Genomic DNA, 12048 nt, shown 5'->3' with positions numbered 1-12048 from the left:
CAGGTGAGTCTTGATTTAAATTGGCATCATGTGTGTAGATGTGATAGGCTTGTTCCTGTGGTGTCTATGTTCTTGCTCTTCTAAATTCCAGCAGATTCAAACATAGTCTATCCAGTCCTTTCTCATCAAATAACCTGTCCATTCCACCTATCAAGCCAGTGAACTATTTTTGAACTGATTGCAATGCATCAACATTCTTTGAATTACAAACGTTTGTAACAAAAAAAGGTAATGGTCTAACACAATACTCCTGGTTTGAACCCACCATTGTCCTATATAACCGAAGCACAACTTTTGTATTCAATTTCCCTAGCAATGAACAATAGCATTGTTGTTTCATAGTTACTTGCTGTCCTTGTACACCAATCTTATGAAGATCATGTATTATCATCGTACAATCTTGCATCCTTATTTTTAATTATATAGAGTTGTCTTTTAAAGTTGCTTTCCTGCCAGTGATGATGGTAGAATTGGAGGGGATGGTTCTGGAAGGGAAGTGTTGTTAGAAATACTTAATGAGGTGGTAATGGAGGGAGAGGGGTGGTGAGCATTTTAGTGGAAATAAATTAATGTATTAGGAGTCAAATCTTCCAGATGTGATGAGTTCAGAGAGGATGTGAAGAGAGATAGAAAACAAGCTAGATAAAGTTTGTTGAAGATGTAAAGCAGGGAATAGAACAGGAGCATGCCCTACAGCTCATGATTTTTGTGCTGTCTCTGATGCCAATTTTAGGTAATGTCAGAATGTCAACAATTCCTTTCCTCCAACAGGTACTGCTGAATTCACCCAGCAGTTAGTTTGTTCCCTTTACTGTACATACTTATCCCACCTGCCTGCATGTGGTGTGTATCCTTTTGTTCTCAGCCTTTTCATACAGCTGCTTCCATCACTTCCCTGCTAACAGTTCCAGGCACCTACTGGCCTCTGAAACAATAGAACCTGCCCCACAGACTAAATATCCATCCAGTCTCTGCCCCATTAATTTTAATGTCTTCTATCGGGACAGGCAGGAGTTCAGCTGAAGCATTCGGTGGTACCTGAAAAGAGACAATGGAACAGTTGACTACAGTCCAAGAGCATTGCGCCTATAAGAAAGGAGAGCAACTTACTGTGATTCTCTGGTGAAGGAACATGAAACTGATGAGGTACAGCCTGGGAGGCTGAAGAAATTGGCAGTTCAGAATCTGGGGCAACTGTGATGGAGCAGGAAATGAGACAGTAGCTGTAATACCAATGCAGGTTTTTGTTCCTTTTGAATTGGGTTCCGTGTGGGCAACACAGTGACACAGCTGGGCAGAGCCTCTTCCTCAGCTCTGTTCACTTGGGTTCTGTTCTAACTCTGGGTGCTGTACTTGCATGACTGTGATTTTGCTCTAAGTTCTCTGGTTTCCTTTTAACTCGTCATTGGTAAATTGTCCCTGGTGTGTGGGTGAGTGGTAGAATGTGGGGGCAGTGGATGGGGATGTGGGAGACTGATAAATGTCCCTCGTGACACACACAAGGTGCTGGAGGAACTCAGCCAAGCCAAGCAAATCGTCGACTGTATTTTTTTCTATCCATGCTGCCTGGCCTGCTGAGCGCCTCCAGCATTTTGTGTGTGTTGCTTGGATTGCCAGCATCTGCCCATTTTCTCTTGTTTGTGATCGTCCCTAGTGTGCTGATGAGTGTGAGGAGATTGAAAAGGAATTGGTGTAGATTCGTGTAAATGGGTGGTGTTTGGTTGTCACGTACCTGGTAGACTGAAGGCTGAGTGACCATGCCCAGTACATCTCACGCTACAGATACTTCCTGTCCGCTATAACAAGTATATAAGAGACTTATGGTGCCACACTCCCTTGTTGTAGCATTCTCCAGCTTGTGACAGCGTTGTAGTTGTTATTTCCTGACAGATCCGCCAGCCCGTTCGATCCTGACCTCGGGCACTGTCTGTGTGCGAACTGGAACATTTCCCTCGTGACCCTGGGCGCTCTGGTTTCCCAAAGCAATCGGCTGCTGTAAATTCTCTGTGGTGTCAGTGCCTGCCAGGAGAGTCGGAGAGGATATGGGCGGGGGGGGGGGGGGACGGGGAGAGACAAGAGACAAGTTATAGGGAATAGAACTGGTGGCATTGATCTGAGACGGGGTAATGGAAATGATATCAAGTCTTCACTGTTTCAGGATTTTATTTTAGTGCGCAGACTAGCTTTCCAATCGTTGCTATTTTAACGAATGCTCTTGAAGAGAAAGGGAATCGGTAGTGTAGTAGTTGGTGTAATGTGATCGGGGTTCAATTCCGGCTGCTGTGTGTGAGGAGTTTTGTACGTTCTCCGTGTCTCCATCCGCCTGCTCTGATTCCCTCCCACGTTACAAGGATGTACGGTCAGGGCTATTGAGTTGTGGGCATGCTATATTGTTGCCGGGAAAGTACCCGGCACAATCCTCGCAAACAACAGGAGTTCTGCAGATGCTGGAAATTCAAGCAACACACATCAAAGTTGCTGGTGAATGCAGCAGGCCAGGCAGCATCTCTAGGAAGAGGTACAGTCGACGTTTCAGGCCGAGACCCTTCGTCAGGACGGTGTCTTGACGAAGGGTCTCGGGCTGAAACGTCGACCATAACCCTCGCAGATTTGATGCAAACGATGCATTTCGCTGTACGTTCTGATGTGCATGTGACAAATACTGTAAAGCTAACCTTTAAAGATATTTAATTGAGGGGCTTTCGAATAAGACCAAGAGTGGGGTAAGAACATGGGAGTGGGATGAATCTTCCGGTGAGCTGGTACAGCGAGACAGGCAGAATACTGCATAATCCTTTGTCTCTGACCCTTTCATACACAAGTTCAACACACTGTGGCCTTGTACTTAACCATTTACTGCTACCGTGATCACAGTTGGATTTCTTTAAAGATTCGAGAACTCCTGGAGCTGCTTCCAAATCTCGAGTTTCTGGGGGTTAGAAAATTTGTTTAAAATTCAGGACATAACGCCAAACATGAACTGATGGGTATTGATTTACAAATCTTAAGTTTATAAAAGTGAAAACAAGTCCAGATGCTGGGAATTGGAAATGAAAACAGAAAATGCTACCAGCACTCAGCAGGCCAGGCAGAAATAGTAAACACCTAATCGAGTTGGTCCCATTGCCTGCATTTGGCCCATAGTCCCGCTGATCCTTTCCTATCCATGGAACTGGTCAAATGTCATAAATGTACCTTCCTCCGGCAGCTCATTCCGTATACACTCTACCCCTTTGTTGATACACATGCGCCTTGAGTCCTTTTAAAAGACCTTTCTCTCACTTTAAACTTCTACTGTTGGACTCCTCTATCCTGTAATAAAGACTAGCCCACATTAAGTTCTGTTGTACGTCTATTTTAACACCAGTCACCTGCCCTTGCAGATTCGGAGGTTTCAGTAAACCCAGGTCAGAGTCTTCGCCGCTGAAACGATTTGCTATTGGGAGAGTTCTATGTCTCAGCTTGGCTTTTAAGTACCTCACGAAGGAGAAAGGGATCGGTGAGAAAATAATAATGAGAAAAAAACCATGCTCTGGGTTGAGCCAAAGGCTTTCATAATTCTTCCAAGTGAACCATGACTATGGGTACCAGAACAGTCATGGACTTGCATGCTCACGCCCACCCGTTTATTAAACCCTGATTTATCGCCACAACTGAGAACAGTTAAGTAAGGAAATCCGGTCTGATGAAAGTAGTTTTAGAAAAACAATTACAACTGTTTATGTGAATAAATCTCTTTCAGATTTGTGAACAGATATGACATGAGATTATCTTTGTACAAAAGTAGTATATTTCAATGCTTTGTTCTCACGCCGCCAGACAACCAGAGCCCAAATCCCCTCCGGTTTGGTGGCGATAGATCCTCCTAACCAGCATCAAAAATCTGTATACTCTGATAATCTGAGCAAGCAGAAACACTGTCGTCAACCAGAAAGGAAAGGAAGTTTGATTGCTACTGAACAGCATTTAACCAGGAGTCAAACCATTCATAATCGTACTATTTCCTCATTCCGGCCATGCCTCAGTCGGGCGTTCTCATTATGTTGCGTCACCGCCCGACATGCAAGAGGCAGCGAAGGGTTGTAGACCCAGCCGCCTCCATCACGGCCACAAGCCTCCAACCGTCGAGGACATCTTCAAAAAAGCGGCATCAATCACAACGAACCATCACATCGGCAAGGACCCCTTTCTCATTACTACCATCAACCAGGAGGCATCGGATCCCGAGGACGCTCAGGCAGCGTTTTAGGAACAGCTTCTCGCCCTCCGCCATCAGCTTGCCGAACGGTCCATAACCAATGAACAAGGTCACTCCATTCTCACCTCACCTTCCTGCCATCCGCGCTCACCCCAACTTCGTGCCGCCTCAACTGTGCCAGAGTTCCTCTTGTCCTTACCTACCATCCCATCAGCCTCTGCATCATCTCCAAAGGGATCCTACCACTGAACGCATCTTTATTTCTCCCCCAACACACATCAAAGTTGCTGGTGAACGCAGCAGGCCAGGCAGCATCTCTAGGAAGAGATACAGTCGACATTTCAGGCCGAGACCCTTCGTCAGGACTAACTGAAGGAAGAGTTAGTAAGAGATTCCTTCAGTTAGTCCTGACGAAGGATCTCGGCCTGAAATGTCGACTGTATCTCTTCCTAGAGATGCTGCCTGGCCTGCTGCGTTCATCAGCAACTTTGATGTATGTTGCTTGAATTTCCAGCATCTGCAGAATTCCTGTTGTTTGTTGTTTATTTCTCCCCCCTCCGCTTTCCAAGGGGATCGCTCCCTCTGTGATTTCCGCTGTCCATACGTCCCTCCCCACCGATCTCCCTCCTGGCTTATCCCTGCGGGCGGCCAAAGTGCTACACCTGCCCCTTCACCTTTCCCTCGCCACCATTCAGGGCCCCAATCATTCTTTCCGGGTGAGGTAACGCTTCATCTGCGAATCTGTTGGGGTTGTCTGTTGTGTCCGGTGCTCCCGATGCAGCCTTCTCCATATTGGTGAGATCCGTTGTAAATTGGGGGACTGCTTCATTGGGCACCTGCACTCCATCCGCCAAAAACGGAACTTCGCTGTGGCAAAACATTTTAATTCCCATTCCGACATGTCGGTCCATGCCCTCGTCTTGTGCCACGATGCGGCCACCGTCGGGGTGGTGAAGCAACGCTTTATACTCTGTCTGGATAGCCTCCTACCTGATGACAAATCGATTTCTCCTCCCGATAAAAAGTAAATTCCGCCTATCACCTCCCCCGGTGCCCTTCCTCCTACAGTCTATACTCCTCTCCTATCAGATTCCTACCTCTCCAGCCGTCTACCTTTCCTACCCTCCTGGCTTCCCTTAACAGCTTCCAGCTAACCTCCCCCACTTTTTGCTCTACTTCCCCGTTTCCTGCTCAGTCCTGAAGAAGGGCTTCAACACTTCCACTTGCCCCACTCTGGTTCTGCGATGACTGATGATAATACTGCTGTGGGTGCAGACTCCGGAGCGGGAGGAACCAGGAGCCCGAGGGGGTAGCAGGTAGGTTGGCTGGGTGCCGGTGCTCTCTGTCCTGCGCTTACCCAGGGCTCCCAATTCGTTGCTTTTACGGTTTCACATAGTTCCACTTGCAGCTGCACACGTTCACCGTTAGCCGGGGCTTCAACATCACTATTACCTTGCGGGAAAACGGGTGATGTGAGGGGTTACATGCAGTATTTTAGTGGGAAGTACCGTAAGTATACGTATTAATTTTGTGGTTTTAAATTGGGATGCAAGCAAACTTGCTAAATTCCCTGCGATTATTGTTGTTGTTGCTCTCCGCCCCTAGTGGCGCATCGGGGGAATTGCCGTTTCTTTGCACGGGGGGACCGAGTTGATGGCTCGACGCTGACAGACTGAAAGCATGCAATGAGCCGGGAGCCGGGCAGATTCGAACCCGCAACCACTCGCCTAGAAGTCCGGGGCCGATGCCAGATGCCACTACACCACCGACCAGCTTAGTGCCAAGAATATCTTAACTAAAGAGAATTCAAGTAATAGTTCAATCGACATTAAGCTCAACCATCCTGGGATCTGATTATAAAAAAACACTCAAAAGTTACAATGCAGTAATAAGGCTATATATATATATATATATATATATATATATATACACACACACACAGTGGCATGCACCCCGGTCAAAATTTCTGTTACTGTGAATGGTTAAGTGAGTAGAAGATGAACTGACCTCCAAAAGTCAAAAAGTTAAAGATGAAACATTCTTTACAACATTTTAAGCAAGATTAGTGTATTATTTTGGTTTTGTACAATTTTAGAGTGAAAATAAGGAAAGGAGCACCACGCAAAAGTTTGGGCACCCCAAGAGATTTGAGCTCTCAGATAACTTTTACCAAGGTCTCAGATCTTAATTAGCTTGTTGGGGCTGTGGCTTGTTCACAGTCATTGTTAGGAAAGGCCAGGTGATGCAAATTTCAAAGCTTTAAAATTTCAAGACTCCTCAAGCCTTGTCCCAACAATCAGAAGCCAAGGGCTCCTTTAAGCAGCTGCCTAGCACTCTGAAATTAAAATAAATGATGCCCACAAAGCAGGAGAAGGCTATAAGAAGATAGCAAAGCGTTTTCAGGTAGCTATTTCCTCAGTTCGTAATGTAATTAAGAAATGGCAGTTAACAGGAACGGTGGAGGTCAAGTTGAGGTCTGGAAGACCAAGAAAACTTACGAGAGAACTACTCGTAGGATTGCTAGAAAGGCAAATCAAAACCCCCATTTGACTGCAAAAGACCTTCAGTAAGATTTAGCAGACTCTGGAGTGGTGGTGCACTGTTCTACTGTGCAGTGACACCTGCACAAATATGACCTTCATGGAAGAGTCATCAGAAGAAAACCTTTCCTGCATCCTCACCACAAAATTCAGTGTCAAAAGTTTGCAAAGAAACATCAAAACAAGCCTGATGCATTTTGGAAACAAGTCCAGTGGACTGATGAAGTTAAAATAGAACTTTTTGGCTGCAATGAGCAAAGGTATGTTTGGAGAAAAAAGGGTGCAGAATTTCATGAAAAGAACACCTCTCCAACTGTTAAGCATGGGGGTGGATCAATCATGATTTGGGCTTGTGTTGCAGCCAGTGGCATGGGGAACATTTCACTGGTAGAGGGAAGAATGAATTCAATTAAGTACCAGCAAATTCTGGAAGCAAACATCACACCATCTGTAAAAGAAAGCTAAAGATGAAAAGAAGATAGCTTCTACAACAGGATAACGATCCTAAACACACCTCAAAATCCACAATGGACTACCTCAAGAGGCACAAACTGTAGGTTTTGCCATGGCCCTCACAGTCCCCTGACCTAAACATCTTCGAAAATCTGAGGATAGACCTCAAAAGAGCAGTGCATGCAAGACGGACCAAGAATCTCACAGAACTAGAAGCCTTTTGCAAGGAAGAATGGGTGAAAATCCCCCAAACAGGAATTGAAAGACTCCTAGCTGGCTACAGAAAGCGTTTACAAGCTGTGATACCTGTCAAAGGGGGTGTTACTAAGTACTGACCATGCAGGGTGCCCAAAATTTGCTTCGGGCCCTTTTCCTTTTTTGTTATTTTGAAACTGTAAAAGATGGAAATAAAAAAGTAATATTGCTTAAAATATTAAAGAAATGTGTCATCTTTAACTTTATGTCTTTTGGAAATCAGGTCATCTTTTACACACTTAGCTATTTACAGTAACAGAAATTTTGACCAGGGGTGCCCAAACTTTTACATACCACTGTGTGTGTATGTATATATATATATATATATATATATATATATATATATGTAAAAGCCCAGTAAGGGATGAATATCTCAGTATAATTCCAATCTAATTAACATCAGCCGAGATAGTGCCGGTGATTTATATCTAGACGATTGACACCAGCAAATTGGGAGAAAGCTTATGCTGGAGATGGCCCAGACTTGCTACGCGTTTTGTTTCACACAGAACAGGTTGCAACCAGTGCATCGGTCGTGAAGTGGCACGAACCCGCAGCCTCGCTTCCCTCACCTGGGTCGACCAGGGGATCTTGGTAACGTTGCGGCCATGAGCAGCTGCAAGCAAGCAGGGAATCGAAGTTGCAGAGTAGCTACAGGAAATTTGACCCCAGGCTCCTCCTCACCCACTTCCTCCCAGAGGCTGAAGAGCTGTTCCTTAAATTGCAGTGTGGATCGCATCCTTCAACAGCTTCAGAGAGGATGGCCTTCACTGCAGAACCACACAAGAAAAAATGCATCTGCCATTCTGTCTTGCTATAGAGTGATACAGCAAGGAAAAATGTCCCTTTGCTCAACTTGTCCATGCCCACTTCGATGTCTACTGTCAAGTACAAGAGCCTTTGACTCTGTTATCTGAGAGACATGGGACAGTCGTCAAATAGAGCTGCCCACAGAAACACATCTCCATTCTATGTTGACACATAGTGAATTTGATATATCTAGGATAGATCACAGACCAAACAGCAGTACAGATTGGGGTTAAGCTGGGCTGCAGTCAATGCTCCAAACTTTATCATCTCTGTAGCTGCAGTACCACACCTCACCCCCACCTGCCTCCACCACCACCTCACCCTGCACCCAACGAGCTAGGCTGCACGTCAAATAGCAACCTCCTCAGCCTCGGTCACCTCCACTCTAAATCAGGGCTACTCCAACAGCAGCCATTAATAAAATCAACAAGCACCATACTTGCATCCAGAGGCAGCCCTTCTCTGATTGGTTCTCAATGAAATTAATTGTCTGTCAAAATAGTAAGGGCTGAATCTCGGGTGATATTGGTCAGTATGCGAGTCAGAGACACTCACCCAACAACCCCAATCATCTTCAGGATAATACCAATGAATGTCCACACCAAGCTGGGAGCCTGGCCAGGCCCCCGGTTAGCAGCTCATTCAGGCAGCACTGCTCCCTTAAGTGTTCTGGGCAGGCAGCCTGGAACTTGATGCCTCTGTCCCTAGTGTGGAAGAAATGGAGAACAGATTGAGGTGGAAAAAGGTACACTGGGAGGCCAGACCAAGGTCATCTACAATCCCGAAAATGAATTGTATTTTTTTTTAAACCGAGTACAATTCTATTAGTTTCACAAACTATTATAAAAACACCTTCTGCTTTGAGAGTTGGTGAGGTATTGTCCATGGCCCTGTCTCTTGTCAAAGGGTGTGTGAAGCTTTGGGGGAAAGTCTTAGCCCCACATTCTGAGGCTTAGTCGCCTGGGAGGCCTCTCTACTGACCCCTGGGGTGGAGAGTCAGTTGGTTTGGCCCTTTACATCAGGAACATTGATTGAAGAGTGTTGTTCTCAACTAAAAACCAACTTTTGAAACCTATAATTTCCTAAGTCAATGATCTGCCACAAAATGTGAGGACTTTGCAATAATTTTTATCAGTGAAATTACTTCCATTAGGGAGAGTATAGCTACAGATACTTGTAACCTTTACTGCCAACCTCTTAAAAAGGTGGAACCATGTCAAAATTTACAAGATTTCTGATTCGGAAATAAATAAGATTGTAACAAAAAGTAAACCATCTACTTGCTGTCTCAACCCTGTCCCTACCACAATTTTAAGGAATTTTTAATAGTGTTTTCAATTCTGTTGGGGAAATTATTAACACATCCATTGAAACTGGAGTTTTCCCCAGATGCCTTCAAAATTATGGCTGTCAAACCCCCTACTTATAAAGCCAAATCTTGCTAGTGAGGTACTAGCTAACTACAGGCCTATATCAAATCTTCCCTTCCTAGGTAAGATTCTTGAGGAAGTTGTTGACCATGGTGGATTTAAAATACGGAAGAAAACACCAAACTCAAGTGGGTCATGGACAGTGGAAGCAGGCAGATCAATTGTCAGTTCCTGCCATGTGCTTGGAGATGGAGGCTGCCATTTTGTGGAACTGTTTTCCATCCTCTATTTTGTGAGATGAAGTTGCTTTGCTTTCTGTGTTTTAAAGTAAACACAATGTTGCTTCAGATAATCTGCTGGACTAGAGATCATTTACAAAGAAGAGGTTATTTGTGAGGTGTTTTGATATAATATAACATGCAGGCTTGTGAATGTTGGGGTTGGTGGCTGCCTGGAGCGATTCGAGCTGGTTACTGAAGGCAGCAAAGAGCCAATAATTAATGATCATCACTTGGTGGAAAGAAGGCAATAAATGGATGCTGGCCTGGAACAGAGCCAATAAAAAGGTGTTAAAGGTCGGACACATGACCTACAGCCAATGACACTGGAATGCAACATTTGAATTGGTAAGGAACAAGTATAAAAGTGGATGCTTTGAGTGCGCAATCAGCAATAACTCTTTCAAGAGACCTACCATCACAAGGAAGAGCCCTCGTGCCAGGGGCAGAGCAAGGAAAGGATCGATCATCTGGCCAATGGAGATCCCATATTTTGGAGTTATAAATTGAGGCAGTATTGGTAATAGTAGAATTCATGTTCTAAGTTGTTGGCTTGGGGAAGACGTTGTTTGTGCAGAGACAATAAAGTGTAAGCTTCGACTAATTATGAGCTGCATGGTGAATTTCCTAACCTAGTTCCATGGATGAACGGTCAACAAAGTCATTTTCAACCAACCCAACAACTTTCTGAATGTGAGCAATATTTGAGAAAAGTTTCAGTCAGGCATTAGAGCAAACCACAGTACGGAGACAGCCCTTAACAAAATTGTCAATGACATTAGGCTCAGCACTGATGACAACAGAGTCTCAGTTTTAGTTCTTCTAGATCTAAGTGCTGCCTTCCACACATTGACAACAACATTCTCCAAGATCACCTTGAGAACTGGGTTGGCCTCACTGGTAATGCCCTGAATCGGTGACGTTCATATATCTTAGAGAGAACTTTTTTTTGTCTCTTGGAGACCCATTTTCTAAGTGATACAATGTACATTTTGGTGTTGCTCAGGGAAGCTGTCATCATCCTCTACTCTTCTCCTTATCCACACTCCCCTTAGGAGACATCATTAGGGAGCATAAACTTGATTCTACAGTTATACAGATGACACACAATTGTACATCTCAGTTGAGCCTGATGATGATAACACCCCTATCTTCCCTGACATCTGGTATGGCTGCAATAAACAAATGGATGAGTAATGCTTTCTTGAAACTAAATGAAGATAAAACTGAAATACTTTTGTTTGGCACCAAAGCTAAGAGATAAACTTCTTGATAAGCTTGGGAACTTGGCTCCCCTTGTAAAATCAGATGTAACTAGCCTGGGTGTTATCCTTGATTCAGATTTAAATTCCACATGAAGAAAGTGACTAGAGCAGTATTTCTACATTTAAAAAATATTGCAAAGGCACTACTGTTTCTGTCACATTATGATGCTGAAAAGTAATTCATGCCTTTATATCGAATAGACTAAGTTACTGCAATGCACTTTTTACTGACCTTCCAAAACAATATATTGATAAACTTCAACTCATTTAGAACACCACTGCTAGACTTTAACTTGAACCAGGATGAGGGAACATATCACTCCCATCCCAGCTACTCTGCACTGACTTCCTGGATCTCTTAGAATTCACTTTAAAGTGATCTTACTTGCTTTTAAAGTTCTCAATAGCCTGGGACAAAAGTACATCAAAGAATCAGTTTTGTTTGCTCCTGCTCAAGCTCTCAGATCTTCTTCCACCAGTCTCTGAAATTTAAACAATCTCCCTCTAAAGGTAATTGGTAGGTCAGCTTTTTTGAACTACACTCCTAAACTGCAGAACTCAATATCTAAAACTATATGGGATGCAGACTCAGTTGACACTTTTAAACACCAGCTCAAAACCTATTTACTTAACCTTGCTTTTAACTAGAACCTTTTTGTCTTTTATTTTCATCCTTATTTTTCTTTTATACTTTTATCCCATTGTAAAATACTTGAAGCTACATTGTCTGTATGAAAAGTGCTCTATAAATAAAATTATTATTATTATTATTATTACATTGATTCTATTAACTGCATATGGTGGCAGGTGTAGGGAGCAGGCAGGGATTCTCCACAACAAGGCAAACCTAGGTCAAGTCAACCATTGCAATCTGATTCA

The sequence above is a fragment of the Mobula hypostoma genome, chromosome 4 (genome assembly GCF_963921235.1).
Source record: "Mobula hypostoma chromosome 4, sMobHyp1.1, whole genome shotgun sequence".
In the NCBI taxonomy this organism is placed as follows: domain Eukaryota; kingdom Metazoa; phylum Chordata; class Chondrichthyes; order Myliobatiformes; family Myliobatidae; genus Mobula; species Mobula hypostoma.
The sequence above is the reverse complement of the archived record's forward strand: the minus strand, read 5'-3'. Positions refer to the sequence as shown.